The 21,469-nt window shown below is 36.1% G+C and overlaps 1 pseudogene; it reads left to right on the forward strand.

Moving 5' to 3' along the window:
* The first annotated feature begins 1,317 nt into the window (after positions 1-1,317).
* On the forward strand, positions 1,318-20,025 carry LOC125855986 (histone deacetylase 14, chloroplastic-like; annotated as a pseudogene).
* The last annotated feature ends 1,444 nt before the right edge of the window (positions 20,026-21,469 follow it).

Genomic DNA, 21,469 nt, shown 5'->3' on the forward strand with positions numbered 1-21,469 from the left:
GTACTTGTGTCACAGACTTAAAGGTAGAAAATCCTACCTTTGGTTTGAATCGTCTTGCATGAAGAATGTGCAAACAAGTAAAAGTAGATGAGGATAATAGATCGATGTTAGGTCTCCAACTTATCATTTATACCTTCAACCTTTTTTTGTAGCTACGAAAAGGAATTACGCGCATCAAATTAAGAGGGCACAATATTATCATCTCGAGAAAAATGGTCCACATTCTCTTTCATCATTAGCTAAAGGGAATATGAAGAATTGTTACCTTAACTACACTTCCATCTTCAATATTGGTGTATCTTACTTTCTATAAGCAAGACTATTTAAGAAAGAAAATTGTATTGCAGGTGAAGGGAAGTGAGTCTTTAATAGAGATGAAGTAAATTTCAAAGAATTTACTATTTTGTTGGTCATAGTGATTTCACAATATCGTTATAACAATAAATATTGAAAAGTGCAAAGAAATATAGGTGAGATGCTTCCTCATATATATACGAACAACATATTGGGATAACTCGAAAAATAAAAACACTTCAATTAATTGAGGACAAAGAATGGGGGCAAAAAGGAAGAATCCCTAGATTAGCACAATGGAATATAGGAATGGTAATTAAGAGTTCTTTAAGTTACAACCTTACTAGAAAGGTCAAGAAAGAGAAATGTTAACTAACCTTAAAAATACATTTAAGAAAATATTAATGGATAAACTAGCATTCCAAATTGCTATCGTAGTGTCCTTCACGACTTTCTTTCTCATAGCTACCTCTTCTACAAGTTCATCACTCGTTATCCCATAATTGGTAAATTCATCACAAAGTTGCTTAGCTAAAATGCCAAACTTCACCGTGTTTAACCCTTTCGAAAAGAGAGATTTCATCCCGTAGAATCAAGCTATTCATGATTAGTAAAGAAAAAACATACCATTGAAATGGGCTGGAAAAGTTCTACACACACATTAATATATCGTTGAGTTTTCAAGAGCATAGTTTTAGTTTAATAGCAAGAGAATGATGAAATTACAAAGTATAAATGGACAGAGCTCAACAATACTAGTAGGGAGTGTATCAGTTCCACTTCCTTCAGAACTATCCCAAGTATATCAAGAGATAAATCAAACAATATGATATTGTCGTTAATGCTGAAAATATTATGGTGATTCATCCAGCTTTGTGGACAAATTTTTGACGATCACCATGACTTTTTGTAAGGCAATTTGTCAAGGTTTATGATCAATTTTTTTAACATCACCATAACTTGATGTTAATGAAGTCTTGCCCAAGTATTGCCTTGCTCTCCCATGGATCTCCATAACTGGCAATGGTTCCAAAGTCCTCCGCTGCTCAACATCCTGTTGACATAAAAGCCAAACCTGCATGTAACATTCAATGTCTTCCAGTATGCACGCCGATAGTAAACCGACTAAACCAAGCCTCTTGTGACATTGGCCTGGATCACCATCCCAAATGGTGTCATTACTCTCCTACATGATGTGCCACCTAATGACACTCCCATTTCAGCTATTTAGCTAAACCTTGTGTGAGCTACCTCCTATTCTTAAGTGTTAGCAATATACAAGAAGGATTTTATTGGAGCTACCATCCTACGCTAGAGTGAAGCAGTTTCTCCTAGGAACTTATGGGAGATATTATGAAGTCAGATCCGGTGAATTTTCCTTTGTCATAGGACCTTTACCACTATGGTGATCATAGGAGGGCAACAGAATTCCTGGTAGAACTCTACCATTTGGGTTTTTTTTTTGAGGGGGAAGGGGGGGAGATTTGTGTCTAATTAAAATGTCCAAAACCTTCATGCGCACTAGTAAGATGCATATAGAGATGTTATTAAACACCTATACAACTAATCAAGCTATCTTGTGTTCCAGTTTCGAGGCTCAGATGTTGTTGAAGTGCAGAATTTCAGACCAGCTACAACAGATGACATAGGAAGTGTTCATGCTGGGCCCTATATTTCAGGGCTTGAGAAGGTAGCATAGCCATAAGGTTTGGTAATTCTTCTTATTAATGTTGTTGTACAATAATTCAAAACTTCTCTGGTGGTGTGTTTGATTGATGGAAGTGTGTTTGATTGATGGAAGTCACATTTCAGGAAAATGTTTTCCATGACGACAACATTTTGGTTTCTAGAAAATGTTTTCCATCAAAATGAGAAAAATGACTTTCCTCATATATCGATGCAAGTNTTACACTTCTAACTTCATGTCTTTTATTGGAGACTATAACATAAATTTTTAACTTAATATTATTTATTTCAAGTAACACCTAGACATTATTGATTTTTACTAGTAAATTTTTGAATCAAAGCATTACCTGGTTTGCCAAGATTATTATAAATCCTTAATGGATCTATGTTTTTCTGAAACTATTTTCTACTCACCAATCAAATACTAGAAAACATTTTCTTGAAAAATAGTTACCATGGAAAATGACTTCCATCATACAAACAAACTTTGAATTCGATCTAAAAATTTATATTTCCTTAATATTTTCAATCCATGCGATCATGGATACGGGTTTTTTGTTTGATCCATAGATAGAGATGATCTCATGCTTGGCATTCCTCTTCTTTTTTTTTCAATTTTGGGCTATTGCTTAAAAGTCATCTATTAATCTGATGTTACATGAAGATTTGGGTTTGAAAAGTCGATATTGGTATGTATTCTACATGGCCGCTTTCACTTTTAGTGGGATTTATTCTATCTTAAAGTAGTATGTGAACCACCCATACCCATGTCATTGCATTCACTAAGAGTGTACCATGAAAGTGACGAGTCCACATAGTTTAAAATAATGTTTTAATTTGTAATGTCCACATGCGTAGTTTTGTCATATATTGTAAAGAGTCTAGCATAAAGACTTTTTACCTTATTTTTGGAATTTATTCTTTAAAAAAATTGTAACACGTGGAGAAATGGTGGGTTCCCTATTTTTGCTTAGGCCTGCATGGATTTCAAGAGACTATAGGTCCTTCGAGACAACTCTCTTTCATGTGATTTTAGGTTTACCTCGTTCTTTGTTAACACTTTCACATTCATAAATTGACGTAGGACATGGCTAAACCATCTCAAACGTCATTTCTCTCATTTTATCCTCAATGTGTGCTTTATCTAAATATTCTTAGTTGTAAAAGATTTAGTAACAATACTTTTTATATAATTTTAATTTTAGGAAAATATGATGAACTGCGAGAGAAAATTGAATGGTTGTACTCTCATATTCCTAACTTGTCCATTCCTTCTGAAACTGAGGGAATGTTTTCCACATTATTATTACTTTGCATCATTGTTGTCATCATCCTTAGTATTGTTACTATTCCTATTGTTATTTGCTATTTGTGATGTCATTGTAATAATTGTTATCGTTGTTAATATTTATTATTAGTAGTATTATTATCATCATCATCATCTTTGTCATCGTCGTTGTCACCATTATTTTTTCTCATCCTATGTTCTCTTGATTTGTTGACTATCATCTGTAGGCTATGGATCAAGCTTCAGAGAAACGTCTAATTTTCATTGATGGATCTGGACCCACATATGCTACTGCCACAGTAAGAATATATCTCTTACGGTAACTCTTCCTCTTTCTGATGCTAGTCTCTATTACTGTTTCGGAGAATAATAACCAGATTTAACTTTATGGTGTTAACACGCATGCGTTACATTATGCTTATATTTCCCTTTTCCCAACTATTTTTGGTGTTTTCTGCTGGGTGTTCGTCAGCCATTGTAACAACCCATTAGGTCGTTTTGGGTACTATAACTTCTTATTTCATAAAAGATTCTTCTGATAAATTCTAAATGGGTATTTTGGACTATTCGTAATTATATGTATATAACTAATGGGGTAATTTTAATAATTAATTTAGTCGGTGGTTAAAGAAAATAACATTAAAAGTAGTAGTGAGCCATTTTTACCACTTTTATACTTGGTCTAATAATTAGGGTAAGAAATAATTTGTAAAAGAAAGAAAAGTCAAAACTAGGCGAGAAACTTTACCTGCGGCGTCTAACAAGGAAGACCGACATCGAGGTAATGTTTTGAATCTTCAATGTCCTTATTTAATGGTAGGGGGTTAAGTATTATATAATAATATTTCATGGTTAGATATGAATTGAAAGTGGGTGTGAGCGGATGTGCTGGGAGTTTGGATTTTGAATAAGAAAGTGAGGGTGATAATGAATTGGTTGATGTACTAATGATTAGCCAATCATTGACTTGATAAATTAGGCTTATAGTATATGATAAATTTGGGTTAGAGTTGTTGCCACTACTTTTCGAAGCCAATGACTTTAATCTTGAATTTTATTATGTTGTCATCATATTATAAATTGAGATTTAATATATTGAGATATGTAATTAAATATTAGGTGTATTGTATAATTCGAATATCATTAAAGTGATGATAATTAGAGCAATTGAGACTTATCCTTAGGCTTGAACTTTAGGAAAGTGACTAGATTTGGGTGAGTTTTTGGGTCTAGGATATATAGTAATATGGGTGTCAATAGACTCGTTTACTTACGAATTATGCATGTTTAATAGATTGAAAACGTTCTGAGGCATTGAGGAAAGGAAAAGCTTTGAAAAATTAGCTTGCGCGACTTCGATTCCTCGATCGAGGTAGGTTATGATTTATTCTTTGTGATAGATAGACATAGACTCTTAATAGTGATTGATAATCATTGAGTGATATTGTGACTTTCTCTATGTACTTGGTTGTGTGGTTTGAATAATCTGTGTTGTTTGTGATTGGTCTGAAATTCTGAGACCGTTAAATTTATAATCTTGAACCTTCTCTATCGAAGTGATGCCTTGAATAAAGAAGGCATGATGAAACATTGTTAAAGAAGTTAAAAGTGGTGATAATAAATGATAAATTAACGATATATTTGGATCAGGTGCCACAAACCGGCATGATGTTATTGGATCGGGTGCCACTTTCCGGCAAGACAACATTAAAGGAAAACATATATAAACAACGTAATGTACTAAAAAAATATAACGTAATGTACTCAGTCTCAAAAAAAAAGAGAAGAAACTAATATGCAACGAGTAATAGTATAAAATCAACTATGACACTTAGTAGGTGGCAAGCAACAATCAACATGAACAAGTGACAACAACACTAATGTAAGTACGTAATCAGTCAACAATATCAAGAGTACACATGGGACTCATGCCTCCAAACTAAGCTATTTTAGGAATTGAGTTCTTTGAGATTGAGTGCATTACATTGTTTATATATGTTTTCCTTTAATGTTGTCGTGCCGGAACGTGACACCCGATCCAATAACATCGTGCCAGCTCATGGCACCCGATCCAAATATATCGTTAATTTATTATCACCACTTTTCACTTCATTAACAATATTTCATCAAGCCTTCTTTATTCAAGGTATCACTTTGATAGAGAAAGTACAAGATTATAAATTTTACGGTCTCAGAATTTCAGACCAATCACAAACAACACATAGATTGTCCAAACCACACAACCAAGTACATAAAGAAATTCACAATATCACTCAATGATTATCAGTCACTATTAAGAGTCTATCTATCATATAGAATAAACCCTAATCTACCTCCACCGAGAAATCGAAGTCGAGCAAGCTAATTCTTCAAAACTTTTCCTTTCTTTAATGCCTTCGAACGTTTTCAATCTATTAAACATGCATAATTCATAAGTAAACGAGTCTATAGACACCCATATTACTATATGTCTAGCCTAGACCCAAAAACTCACCCAAATCTATAGTCACTTTCCTAAAGTTCAAGCCTAAGGATAAGTCTCAATTGCTCTAATTATCATCACTTTAATGATATTCGAATTATACAGTACACCTAATATTTAATTACATATCTCAATATATTAAAACTCAATTTATAATATAATGACAACATAATAAAATTCAAGATTAAAGCCACTGGCTTTGAAAACTAGTGACAACAACTCTGACCCACATTTATCGTATACTATAAGCCACATTTATCATATCATCAGCCAATGATTGACTAATCATTAATTCATTATCACCCTCACTTTCTTATTTAAAATCCAAACTCCCAGCAGATCCGCTAACACCCACTTTCAATTCATATCTAACCATGAAATATTATTATATAATATTTAACCCTACCATTAAATAAGGACATTGAAGATTCAAAACATTACCTTGATGTCAGTCTTCCTTGTTAGATAACGTAGGCAAAGTTTCTCACCTAGTTTTCTTTCGTCTTTCTTTTATAGATTATTTATTTATCCTAATTATCATACACGACCAATTATAAAACTGATAAAAATGGCTCACTACTAATTTTAATGTTATTTTTTTAACCCCGACTAAATTAATTATTAAAATTACCTCATTAGTTATATAAATAACTATAGTTACAAATAGTCCAAAATACCCATTTAGAATTTATCGGAAGAGTCTTTTATGAAATAAGAAGCTATAGTAACCAAAACGACCTAATGGGTCGTTACATTAGATACCAATTTACCCATCGTTCATCATCGAATGATCAAAAGAAGGTGATGGTAAGAAGGGGTACCTAAATTGACAAAAAAATATGGATATCTTTCTTGCATATCAGCCTCACTCTCCCAAGTGGACTCTTCAACATACCGATTTTTCCACTGAACCTTGATAGATGCAATCTCGTTTGACCTCAACTTGCGGACTTCCCTATCGAGAATAGCTACAGGCTCTTGCTCCTCCTCATAAGACATATTCTCGTCAAGCAAGACCGAATCCCAACGAACAATGTAGTTCCCATCATCGTGATATTTTTTCATTATAGACATGAAATATTGGGTGCACTCCTGACAACCCTGGAGGCAAGGCCAATTCATAGGCCACCTCCCCAACACGCTTAAGAACTTCAAACCGCCTAATATATCTTGGACTAAGCTTACCAAACCGCATCACACCCTTTATGGGTGAAACCTTTAGCAGGACTTGCTTACCCTCCATAAACTCCAAATCCCTGACCTTCCGATCTGCATACTCCTTCTGCCTGCTCTGAGGTGCTAGAAGGTTCTCCTGACTGAATTTCACTTTCTTTAATGATTCCCTCAAAAGATCGGTACCCCAAGGTCTCACCTCAAATGCATCAAACCAACCAATGAGAGACCTACATCTCCTCCCATATAATGCCTCAAATGGGGCCATACCAATACTCGAGTGATAGCCATTGTTGTACGAAAACTCTGCCAAGGGTAAAAGTTGATAACAATGAACACCAAAATCCATCATGCATGCACGAAACGTATCCTATAGCACTTGATTGTTGACTGTCCATCGGTCTGAAGGTGAAATGCAGTACTAAGATCCAATCTAGTACCTAATTCAGCTTGCAAGGTCCTCCAAAAGTTAGAAGTAAATTGCGTACCTCTATCTGATATAATAGAGATCGAAACTCCATGCAATCGAAAAATCTCGCGGATATAGTGTTTGGCTAACTTCTCTGCATTATAAGTCACCTTGACTGGAATGAAGTGAGTAGACTTAGTTAATCTGTCAACAATTACCCATATAGAATCAAACTTACCCAATGTCGTTGGCAGACCAACTACGAAATCCATTGCAATTGTCTCCCACTTCCATTTAGGAATGGACATTCATTGAAGTGTCCCTCTAGGCCTCTGATGCTCGTACTTTACCTGCTGACAATTTGGGCGTTGGGCAACAAAATCAACAATGTCACGCTTCATTCTACTCCACCAATAATGTTGTCTCGGATCACGATACATCTTGGCTGCACCAGGATGTATAGAATACCTCGAACTATGTGCCTTTGCAAGGATAGTATGAGTCAAATCATCAACACGGGACACACATACCTGCCCCATAATACTCAAAACACCTTCCTCATCAATCACAACCTCTTTAGCCTCTCCTCGCAATACCATATCTTGAATTCGGCTCAGCTTCTCATCATCAAACTGCTTTCCTTTAAGCTTGTCAAGAAAAGATCTTGCCTCCACACAAACCAAGAATCCTCCTTTCTCAATTACTTTCAGTCTCATAGTCATTAGGCAGAGTTTAAACCTCTCTAGCCAATGGGCGTCTAGAAACTTATAAGTGGGCTAAACTCCCATGCTCCCCGCTTTTCTACTTAGGGCATCAGCCATAATATTAGCTTTTCCTGGGTGATATAGAATAGTAATGTCATATTCTTTCAGTAACTCCATCCACCTCCTTCGCCTCAAATTCAAGTCTTTCTGAGTGAACACATATTGTAAACTACGATGATCTGTATACACATCACACTTGACCACATGTAGATAATGCCTCCACTGCTTCAATACAAATACAACTGCAGCCAACTCCAAATCATGGGTCGGATAGTTACGTTCGTGCACTTTCAATTGCCTTGAAGCATAGGCAAATACATTACTCTCCTGCATTAGCACTGCACCTAAACCAAAATAAGATGTATTACAATAAACAATGAAATTCTTACCTTCCACAGGCAAGGCAAGCATCCGTGCAGTAGTCAACAAGGTCTTGAGTTTCAGGAAGCTCTCTTCACACTCATCCGACCATACAAAGGGAACATTCTGCTTGGTCAATTGGGAAGCAATGGAAGAAAATCCCTTAATGAACCGACGGTAGTAGCTAGCTAAACCAACAAAACTCCTTACCTCTGAAACATTAGTAGGCCTTACCCAACTCTTCACTGCTTTGATTTTAGTGGGATCCACCATCACTCCATCCTTAGAAACCACGTGCCCCCAGAAGGACACTGAATTGAGCCAAAGCTCACACTTGGAGTATTTGGTATAAAGCCTTTTCTCCCTTAACAACCCCAATACAATTCTCAAATGCTCTGCATGTTCTTTCCTGCTCTTGGAGTAGATCAGTATTATCATCAATAAATACAACGATGAAGAGATCCAAACATGGCTTAAAAATTCTATTCATCAGGCTTATAAAAGCAGAAGGGGCATTCGTAAGCCCAAAAGACATTACTAAGAACTCATAATGTCCATACCTTGTTCGAAAAGCAGTCGTTGGCACATCCACTGCTCGTATTTTTAGTTGATGATAACCGTACCTCAAATCAATTTATGAGAACACACAAGCACCCTGTAACTGATCAAACAAGTCATTAATGCGAGGAATGGGGTACTTGTTCTTAATAGTCACCTTATTCAACTGCCTGTAGTCAATGCATGTAACGACCCAGAAAATGATAGAGTGAAACTAGAGCCTCACATGTGAGTTTAGAGTCGAGAACCTAATGAAATGATTATATTTGAATTTGACCCGAAAAGTTCTTAAAAATGTGCTTCGGAAGTTACCGAAAACTTGCTTATCTACTTATAAAAAGATCCGTTTCGTTTTTTGAAAATCCGACTTCATATTCTTGTTTAGGGGGTCAAATTGAGTGGGAAATGNTCGAGGTCGAGTACGCCGGTTACGACTAGGGGGTGCTCCCGGGTCGTGACAATGCACATCCGAAAACTACCATCGTTCTTCATAAATAAAATTGGAGTACCCCAAGGAGAGGCACTCGGTCTAATAAAACCTTTACCTAACAACTCCTGAAGTTGGACCTTGAACTCTCTCAACTCAGCTGGGGCCATTCTATAAGGGGAATGGAAATGGGGCGAGTCCCCAGCTCCAGGTCAATACAAAAATCAATATCCCTATCTATTGGCATACCAGACAGGTCTGCAGGAAAAACATCCACAAACTCACGAACTATCAAAACAGTTTCGATTAAAGGCACTTTGGAAGTATCATCCTTGAGATGTTTCAAGAAAGCTGGACAACCCTTACTCACCAACCTCTTAGCATGAAGAAAAGAGATAATACGAACTGGGGCGGAAATATAGTCACCCTCCCATACCAGCGGATCTATCCCAGGCTTGGCCAAAGTCACAGTCTTAGCATTACAATCTAAGATAGTAAAATATGGAGAAAGCCAAGTCATACCCAGAATTACATAGAAATCAACCATCTCCAAAATAATCAAATCTACATAAGTTTTGCTCCCCACAAAAGTCACAAGGCAAGACTTATACACCTTCTCAACTAACACAAACTCACCAACATGAGTAGAGACACGAATAGGCATGTAAAGCTAGTCACAATGCAAATCAAGTCCATTAGCTAATAAGGAAGATACATAAGAAAACGTGGATCACAGACCAGAAGAGTACCTGTGATAACAACATTGGATGCCTCTGCCTCTGGCCTCCCAGGGAAAGCATAACAATGGGCTTTATCACATGTCTATCCATTACCTCTATAGAGCTATGCTACAGTAGTTCCAACCTGCCCGCCACACCAGTTGAACTGGTGACCACCATTACCTTGGCCACCACGTCCTCCTGAATGACGACCTCTACCATGACCACCCCTACCTCTAACTGCTGGAGATCTGTAACTCCGATCATACCGAGCCTGACTCTGCCTCAGACAGTATTTCCTGATATGCCCAGCCTNGCCTGCCACACCGGTTGAACTGGTGACCACCATTACCTTGGCCACCACGTCCTCCTGAATGATGACCTCTACCATGACCACCCTTACCTCTAACTGCTGGAGATCTGTAACTCCGATCATACCGAGCCTGACTCTGCCTCAGACAGTATTTCCTGATATGCCCAGCCTCACCACATCCATAGCAAGTCCTGGAGTCGAGAGTTTGTCTCTTTGAAGATAAAGAAGACTGAAGATAACCCCCTAACTCAGAAAAAGGCTTGCTGGTCGTTGATGGACCCTCAGGTGAAACCTGCAATGAAGACTGAAGAAGACGGGGTGGATAACCCCTAGAACTCTGCCCTCTGGAGTAAGAACCACTAACCTCACCTTTTTTACGGAACTTCTTAAATGTTGACACCTTGGTGAAGTCATCTGGCTTCACCCCCTTTACCTCTATCACAAAATCAACCACTTCTTGAAAAGATTTTGTAGAAGCAGCTACTTGTAATGCTGGAATCTGCAAATCTTACCTCAGTCCCTTCACAAAGCGGCGAATCCGCTCTTGCGGACTAAAGCAAAGCTGAGTGACATATTTGGATAATGCACGAAATTTTACCTCATAGGTTGCAACCGACATCTTTCTTGCTCTATGTTCAGGAACTTATCTCTTCTCCTGTCCCTCAAAGTCCGAGTATATACTTCTCCATTAAAAAGCTAGAAAATGCTGCCTAAGTCATAGGTGGTGCCTTTGCTGGTCGACATTCAACATGAGACCTCCACCATATTTTGGCATCCCCCTGAAACTGGTTGGTAACAAACTCAACACCGAATCGCTCCACTATGTCCATCTTATGAAGCAGCTTGTGACAATCCACATGGAAATCATAAGCATCTTCAGATTCAGTACCCTTGAAGATGGGAGGTTTCAACTTTAAGAACTTAATAAAGAGATCATGCTGGTCACTAGTCATTATAGGCCCTGTAGTCAATCGAAGAAACATGCATGTTTCCAAGGATGCATCCATGCGGGGAGCCACAACAGCGGCATGTTGTACTCCTTGTACTTGAGTTGCTAGTGCAGAAAACGCTGGGGTGCCTGGCCCTAATCAGATAACCCGCTAAGATAAGTGAGAACCTGGTTGATCATCTCTGGAGTAGGCTGGGGTGGTGCTTCCTTCTCATGAATTTGCTCATCCTCCCCCTCATCACCCTCTTTCGCTACCTCGTCAGCCAGTGGAGGGGTCACTACTCCATCTCTATTTGGACCAGTTACTTATCCTCTGCCTTTAGTGGGCCTTCTCCTGCGACCTCTACCACGGCCTCTCGCCATTGCTCCCCCTCAGGTGCAACCCCAATAGTTGGCTCAGGCGCACCCTGTCTTGCTGGTGTTGGTGTTGCCATAGTTGTTGCTCTAGTTCTGACCAAACAAAACATGTCACTTTGTATGGTATCTTGGTTTCCATAAATGCTTCCAGGGCCACTATGCATTAAAGTGGTTGTTCTGATTCCTCATATAATTGTTGTCTTGACTGAAAAGATCCCTATACTGTCTCTCAGCCACCATAATCTATCTTGTTCTAGTGAGACTCCTTTTGAAGAAATTGAGAATATTGAGGAATTCTATGAATCTATGCATATCCTAAGTCATTTAGAGGCCCTCTGTCACTGAGATCCCAGCCTTGGTTACTCCAAACTTCAGTGATTTTAGCTTTTTGTTGTTGATGTAGTATGAGAACATCTGGAAATAGAAGCCTGAGGGCACCTCCAACCTTATACTCTATTTTACTCTCCAAATATAGAGTTCTCTATTTTGTTAGACAACCAACTCCAACCCAATTCTCTATTTTACTCTCTAAAAAAGAATCTTCTCCTCTCTCCTCAGTATATTCTATTTTAATCTTATTTTATTATTTCATAATATAAATCTTTTCTTTCTTTTTCCCAAATAATCACTTTATATAATTTTCATGTGATATAAAATTTTACTATTTCAAAATTTTTATATAATATAAATTTATATTTTATTCTACATTTCTAAATAACATAAATTGCAAGAAAATATTATATAATATACTAGTTAATGGACAAATTCAAATAAAAGTGAAATACAATCACATAAACACTCAACTTTCAAAATTATTACTTTACTCCCATAAATGCTCTACTAATGCATTACGAAGTTTAAAGTGAACATTTTTGTCCTTAATTTTTTTTATGTCTAACTAAAAATTATTCCATCTGGAGATTTTCATCTACCACCATTTAGGTAGTTGGAGCCTCTATGGCATCTTGAATTGGTCCATTAAGATCATGTTCATCCTAGTGTTATCAAAGGCGCGCTTAAGCCTTGTAGCGAGGCTCAAAATGTGTTGAGCGCTTTGCCTCGCTTTATGTGTGCTTAAGTGTTGTCATCAAGGTTCTAAGGCAAACATTTCCTTGCCAATGAGCCTCTTATGAAGAAGTGACACTAAATAATTGATATTTCACTTTATCATAATTTTTTTCAATTTCTTAGGTCATATATTTGTCATTCATATTTTATATATATATATATTTGCTTTCTTTTCTCCCTTTGCGCCTTTTTTCATTAAAGCCCACGCTTTGTTTGCACTTTGCGCTTTAAGCCCCTACATATCTTAGAGATTTTTTGCGCTTTTTGCCTTTGATAACACTGCTCTTCCTCGATTATCATGTTGTGCAGTATAATACATATAGTCATTATATCATGTAATACTTTCTTTCTCCAAAAATGTGACGGTCCCGCCATAATTGCAAAACGTAATTGCAGAACTCCGAATGCACGTTCAAAAAATAATAATAAAATCAAATTATATTATTGATGAAAATTAGAAAAAAATTGAAATATTATTGATTTGGGATGAAAGAAGTATATATTAAATGATATATTTTTTAAAATATTAAATTACATTTAAAAAGAATTATGAATATTAGATATTTAATTAATTGAATTATATATAAAATAATAATAAAATATTTAAAAAAGTGAAATAGAGAGTGTGAATTTGGAGAACTACTATTCAACTCTCTAAAAATGAAGAATGGAGTTTAAATTAAAGAGGGGTTGGAGTGCCCATTTTCTATTTTACTCTCCAAATATAGTGAATGGAGAGTAAAGTAGAGGTGGGTTGGAGATGGTCTGAGTGAACCAGGTCCTAATCAGTTGTCTTCCCAAAAGGAAGTTTTGGCCATTCCCAACTTTGAAGCTAGTATTGATACTGAAAATCTGGCATAGATTTCTAATAGTCTTCCATACACTGACCCCATATACAGTGCTGACTACTTTGGTCTTCCACGCATCTTCTTCTCCACACTTCTCTTTAATTACCTTCTTTCAGAGTGATTGTCCTTCATTTGTATATCTCCATAACCACCTCATTAGCAAACTTTGATTTTGTTTCCTTTCATTCTTTATATCAAGTCCAGCAACTGTATTTCAGCCCGTTTCCATTTTAGGCCTAATTAGGGACTTTAAGTCATTAATATGTAATAATTAGACCTAGTATAAATACTTGGTTTCCTAGAATAACTAGGGTAAGCTTACCTGTGATGATTGATGTATTTTGTGGAGTTGGAAGGTATCCAAAGTTTGATTTAAGATTTTTAAGGGTGTTTTCAAGTGGATTGATTCTATTTAACGATATTCTATAGTTTAGGAGTGCTATTTAAGTGCACTAAGTAGGGTTGTTGATATCTGTCAATTGTTCTTGTTGGTACTTTTAAGTTGTATCTTCTCTAAATCCCTTTCAATTGCTTTCTTAAGTTCTTATTAATCCTACCCTAGCTTACATCATGACATTTTAGGCAAGTGCCAAAATTGTAGGACATCATGAATGAGGATTAATCAGAAAACTCAGATCAGAAAAGCTAGTTGCTTCTTGTATGAGTCTACAACATCATCCTAATGAGACACAAGTGGTCATATATGGTGCTTTATGTTGATCAACTAAACATATGGAGATACTGTTTAATTATTCATTATGCATGATGATGGAGGAGTGTAACTATGAAAGCTCAGCCCTGTGCATAACCCCACAGACATTAACATTCCATTTAAGTAAATTTCAAGCTCTAAGTTCTCTAATATTTAATGAAATAATTACTCTTAATCAGGCAAGTTTTTGAATTTGTATGAGCTAATAAGGTTCCTATAATTATTGAGTTCCGTGAGAAAGATTAACACCAAGTGTTACTATGGCAATGTGAACAGACGTTCCAAGAGTCGTTATTGGCAGCTGAAGCTGGGATTTCCTTGGTTGATTCAATGGTAATGTCTCAGTCCAAGCTGTTAGTAATATTTCAGTTTACTGGGAATACTTCGTTTAATGTAGCAATCAGTTCAGGGTGCGTTTTGTTGGTAAACTTCTCTCTCAAAGCTGGAGTAATTGTTTCATCTGATATTTCAGGTTGCAGCATCAAGAGTAAGCAAAGATCCTCCTGTCGCTTTTGCACTAATTCGACCTCCTGGTCACCATGCTGTTCCAAAGGGGGCCATGGGCTTTTGTGTGTTTGGAAATATTGCTATTGCTGCTCGTTATGCTCAAAGAATGCATGGATTGAAACGTGTTTTTATCATAGACTTTGATGTTCATCATGGAAATGGAACCAATGATGCCTTCACGAGGACCCAGATATATTTTTCCTTTCAACTCACCAAGTAAGCTACACATTACATTGAACAAATTGCTTGGGAAATCTTGACGTTTTTACTTCTGAATCAACTGCTATTATAAAATGTAGTTTGAATGAACGAAAGAACATTCGGTTTTATCTAATAATTGAGCCAGATCTAGTGATCCACAAAAATGATTATTCTTGACACTATGTTCAGTTCAAGGGTGCTTGAGACTTGGTGATTACTGCTCAGACGCTTTCCTTCATTTTATTTGTTACAAATGAGCAGAAATAAAACACATCAATTATGATTGTTGTCACGTCCCAAAATACCTCCTAGATGCAACTGAGATCTTCCAAGTGTTCTAAAAGTGCTGAAACTCAACCAAGCCCCTTGAGTACAAACTAAAACCATTCCATTATGTCTCAAAATTCATTTTCAACTTAATTGAAGTCTCAAAACACATAATGAGATACATATACTAAAGTGAAGGTGTTTGGTAGTTACAATTATCTTGTCGAACATCAACAAGGTTAATTTTTGGTATGGTGGATTTGTATGGCTCTCCACTTCTTTCGGTGGAAGTGAAGATCAATGCACAAGTCATAGAAAACAAAGAAATTTCAAGTATCTTGGGTCCATAATCTAAGAAGATGGGGAGATTGATGAGGATGTCGTGCATCGTATTGGAACAGGGTGGGTGAAATGAAGGCTCATATCCAGGGTACTGGGTGATAATATTGTGTCGCCAAGGCTTAAAGGTAAATTCTATAGTGTGCTGGTTAGACCGATATTTTTGTATGAGGCTGAGTGTTGGTTAGTCAAGAACACGAACATTTAAATAATAAATGTAACGGAGATGAAGATGCTCAGATGGATGTATGGGCTTATTACAAGAAATATGATTAGAAACACGAGGTTATATAGGGTAAGGTGGCAGTAGCGACTGTGGCGGACAAGATAGGGATATGAGGTTGAGATGGTATGAGCATGTGAGGAGGAGGGGTGTAGTGGCATGATGGGCAAATCATAGAGTATCTTGTAGGATCTACATTAAATATTCTCAATATGGAATATGTAAGATTTATTCTTGATCCGTTGTTACTTTTTATTTTGTTGGAAACTTTTGTATTCTTAGTTATTCGCCAACCGTTAGTCCTAAGTATGTAGAGACTAAATACTTAGGGTTCTTGGTCTTGGTTATTTTAGCTATTTTTTTTTCTTATCATTGTGTTTTTGATTTTCGATATTCAAAAACATGACTTCACATCGGTACAGTGTTATCAAAAGCAAAGAGCGGAAAACAACTCTAAGGTTCGTGGGGATTTAAGCGCAAAGTGCAAATAAAACGTGGGCTCTAATGAAAAAAGGTGCAAAGGGAGAAAAAAATACAAATTATATGTTTAGTCCAAGACAAATAATTTATAAGTATGAATGAAAAATGTAAGAACAAAGAAATTTGAAAAATAATTATGATAAAGTGAAATATCAGTGACTTAGTATTGTCTCTTGAGAAGAGGTTCATTGGTAAGGAAAAGTATGTCTTAGAACTTGATGACGACATTGAAGCGAACATTAAGCGAGACAAAACATTCAACATGTTTTGAGCCTTGCTATAGGGCTTGAGTGCACTTTCTATAACACTGCATCAGTTTGAGTCCTTCAATGTTTGTTCCACTAGAAAAATGTGGAACAAATTATTCTGCGTGGAAATTTTTGTTTCAACTATTTGTCACTGGAAAAAGAATTATGGGGCCATATAGATGGAAGTGATTCAGTGGAAAGTCAAAGATGCTCAAGTGATGACATGGAATTTAGGTTCAATTCACCCTCTTATTGTCCTTAATCTCAGGATATATAAGACTGCAAAGGCCATATAAGATTATTTATATAAGGTTTACAACCATGACAATAGCATAAGACACTTTCAGTTAAAGCATGAAATTGCTAATTACTCTTGACAAAGTCTTTCTATTCAGGATTATTTTTCTGGAGTTCAAAACTTAGGGCTAAATTTTCTAATATTGTTTATGTTGAAATACGTGTTGAATCTCTTTCTATAATACAAGCAAAGCAAGCGAGACCAACTTTTTTTTTGGATGAAATTACGATTTGATTTTGAGTGTTTGCTCTAACTTGATAAATCGTGATCTGTCTCCCTCCTTGGATATCTATTTTAGGGAATAACTTCGTGTAGGGCAACGTCTTCTCACACAAAACGTTTTCAAGCAAGAAAATGTTCAGATTGTTGCATTTGCTGCTCAAAGAAGAAGATATGGTAGGGATATGAGCGTATTCAATGCTATAGTTGCAAGCAATATGTGCTAGTAAAAAAATGTGAGAGGTTGACTATAACAAGAGTTGGGAAAAATAGAGGTATAGGCCGAAGAAGACCTAGGGAGAGGTGATTGGATAGGACATGTGGCAACTTCAGCTTACTGAGGACATGACGCTAGATAAGAAGATGTTGAGAGAGAGGATCAGACTAGAAGGTTAGTAGGTAGCTAAGTGTTGTCACATTGTGTGGGAGAGGCATGGAGCTAGGCCCTTCTCCGCTTCTCCATATTATAGTATTATTTAGTAATCGTGTAGTTTCTTATCTTCATTTGCCTTGTATCTTGTTATTAGATAGGGGGAGATGATTAGACATGCCCTAGATAAGAAAATGTGGAGGGCGAGGATTAGGCTAGAAGGTTGGTATGGTAGGTAGCCGAGTGTTGTCATACTTTGTGTGGGAGAGGCATGGGGCTAACCTCCTCTCCGCTTCTCCTTATTAGTAGCATTATTTAGTCATCGCACTGTTTCTTTTCTTCAATGTGTAGTACTATCTGTTGCTTTATTTGCCTTGTATCTTGTTATTTTGCTGTCATATTTTTGTGCTACCATGCAATCAGATTATTCTCTTTTCTTTCAAGCCGAGGGTTTATCGGAAACAACCTCTCTACCCCACAAAAGGTAGGGGTGAGGTCTGCCTATATCCTACCTTATCCAGACCCCACTTGTGGAATCACACTGGGTATGATATTGTTATCTTCTTTTACCTACTACATTACAAGGAAACAACCTTCACCCCTACTGATGTGTTCCTCGTTTCACCTCATTCAAACGTTGTGTTTAGAGGAAAACAGGATTTCTGTCATTATATGCCAGCTATGCACCTCGATGTGTAGAATTAATACAGTCTGGAACTTAACAATTGCATGGATTTTATCAGTCATGCTCACTTATCCTTGGATCGATGTAGGCTGGAAGTTATCCAGGGACTGGTAAGATAGATCAAATTGGTAGTGGAAATGGTGAAGGATCAACACTAAATCTCCCTTTACCTGGAGGATCAGGTGATACAGCAATGCGAACAGTTTTTGATGAAGTTATTGTACCATGTGCTCAAATGTTCAAGCCAGATATAATCCTTGTTTCAGCTGGGTAATTTTCCTGTCTGTCAAGATAGTCTCAACATTCGGAATATAAAACGAAACATATGACTTAAACACAGTTCCTTTTACTTTTCTTACTGTTCTGCTACTGTGTGGTTCCTTTTTCTTTTGACGTGAATAATGGATCATGTATTATGCTTGTGTTTTCTGCTAAACTAGCAATGTAATGAGGGCGGAATATTTGGTCTATTCACTACTATCATGCCTCATATATTCTGTTTCTGGTCTTGAAATGTTGTTAGCAGAAAAGGATGTTAAAACATAAAGATAGGACTTTCTGATTTCTTATCTAACGTAATTGAACTAACGTGTCAGCTAAAATTTTCAGGTATGATGCCCATCTGTTGGATCCACTTGCCAGCTTACAGTTCACAACAGGAACATATTACATGCTAGCCTCCAGCATTAAGCAACTTGCAAAAGATTTGTGTGGGGGACGTTGCGTGTTTTTCTTAGAAGGGGGATATAATCTCAGTTCTCTGTCAAATTCAGTTGCAGAATCATTTTGTGCTTTTCTTGGGGATCGGAGCTTGGCTTCAGAGCTAGATGATCCATCCTATTTGCACGAAGAACCATTGAAGAAGGTGAAGCAGATTATTGAAAAAGTGAAGCAGCTTTGTATAGGACACCATGACTTTTCTATAATTTGTATACAGCTTTGTTTAGTATATACGATATAAATTATATTAATGTTGTAAATTCGTAACAAAATTTGTTAAAAGTACAAGCTAAAATTGATGAACGCCCATTCTATTTAATTATTTATTTCTTGGATAACAAATGCTTATATATTGTATTGATCATGCAGAAGAATTGATGTATGTATATATATATATATGAAGGGAAAATGCAATTTTTGGTATTTCCTCTTCATTGTAACTGTTCTTTCTCTTTTCATTTTTTTTAATTACCTCTTAATTTGGTTTATGAAAATAAAAAAGACATCCATCAAAGGTATTTTAGTAACTCAACTTTTGAATTTTGTTCCCATTTTTAGTATTGTGTTATATTATGTTAAGATATGATATGATGATTCTGTTCTAGTAGAGTATATCCTGTTCTCAATTTGAGAATAATATGAAATCGAATTTGATGATTCTCTCAATGAACTCTCATACACAATGAATAAGGATGATTTACTTTTTAGATATCAAACTCTCATACATAGTAATCAAGAAAATCTAAAGAATTGACATCCCCTAACCATTAGACTTCTATAGTAGAGAAATCTAGTAAACATTGAAACCCTTCTCATTTTCAAGTACTTATGTCACAGACTTAAAAGTAGAAAATACTCCCTTTGGTTTGAATAGTTTGCATGAAGAATGAGCGAACTAGTAAAAGTACATGAAGATGATAGATCAATGTTAGGTCTCCTATTTATCGATTATAACTTCGACCTTTTTTTTTGTTGCAGCTACGAAAAAGAATTATGCGTATCAAATCAGGAGAGCACAATATTATCATCTCCAGAAAAATTGTCCACATTCTCTTTCATGATTAGCCAAAGGGAATATGGAGAACTCTTACCTTAACTACACATCCATCTTCAATATTGGTGTATCTTACTTTTATAGGCAAGACTATTTAAGTAAGAAAATTGTAATGCAAGTGAAGCGTAGTGAGTCTTTAATGGAGATGAAGTAAATTTTGAAGAATTTATTTATTTGTATGGTCAAAGTGATTTCACAATATCGTTTTAACAATAAAATATTGAAAAGTGCAAAGAAATATAGGTGAGATGCTTCACATACAAACAACATATCGGAATAACTCGAGAAATAAGAACTTTCAATTAATTGAGGACAAAGAATGGGAGCAAAAAGGAAGATTCCTAGGTTAACACAATGGAATATATAGGAATGGTAGTTAAGAGTTCTTTAAGTTACAATCTTACTAAAAAGGTCAAGAAAGAGAAATATTAACTAACCTTAAAAATAAATTTAAGAAAATATTAATGGATAAAATAGCATTGCAAATTGCTAATATAGCGTGCTTCACGACTCTTCTTTTTCATAGCTACCACTTCTACAGGTTCATCATTCGTTAGACCATAATCGGTTAATTCATCACAAAGTTGTTTAGGTAAAATGCCAAACTTCACCATGTTCAACTCTTTCGAAAAGAGAGATTTAAATCCCTTGAACCAAGCTGTTCACGATTAGTAAAGAAAAAAACATTTCATTGAAACGGGATGGGAAAGTTCTACACACACATTAATCATTAAGTCATCAAGAGCATAGTTTTAGTTTAATAGAAAGAAAATCATTTGATTTTCTTGAAACTACAAAGTTTAAATGGAAAGAGCTCAAAAATACTAGTAGGGGTGCATTAGTTTCACTTCCTTCAGAACAATCCCGAAGATATCAAGAGATAAATCAATCAATATGATATTTTAATGCTGAAATGATTATGGTGATTTATCCAGGTTAGTTGCCAAAATCCTGACGATCATCATAATTTTTTTGTAAGGCAATTAGTCACAATTTATGACCAACTTTTATTAAAATCACCATAACTTGGTGCTGATGAAGCCTTGGCCAATATAAAATTAAAAGTCTTGGCACCCCACAAGAATTTTTCTCCTGTTTATGACAAAACAATTATTTTTGCACTATTTTTCCTAATTAGATCTAAATTGAAATAACAACATACAAAGATTTTATTTGTGCGAAAGAGTCAAAATGTTAACACACTTGAAAACCATTCATTGTGACAAAATACAATTTAGTTAACTTCGGTAGCTCACTCATCTAAATCAACTATAGTTTCATAGCTTCATTCAAAGCTTACGGGTGTCAAATGAGTGGGTTGAGCTTAATCTGCATGGGTCAAGATGATTGAGTTAATAAATGGTTGAATCGTTAACTCACCCAATGGGTACTTCTTTTGAGATGGATTGGGTCAAGACGATCTAATCAATAAGGTATCAAATAAGTGTGTT

Source organism: Solanum stenotomum, chromosome 1, assembly GCF_019186545.1.
Source record: "Solanum stenotomum isolate F172 chromosome 1, ASM1918654v1, whole genome shotgun sequence".
Classification (NCBI taxonomy): Eukaryota; Viridiplantae; Streptophyta; class Magnoliopsida; order Solanales; family Solanaceae; genus Solanum; species Solanum stenotomum.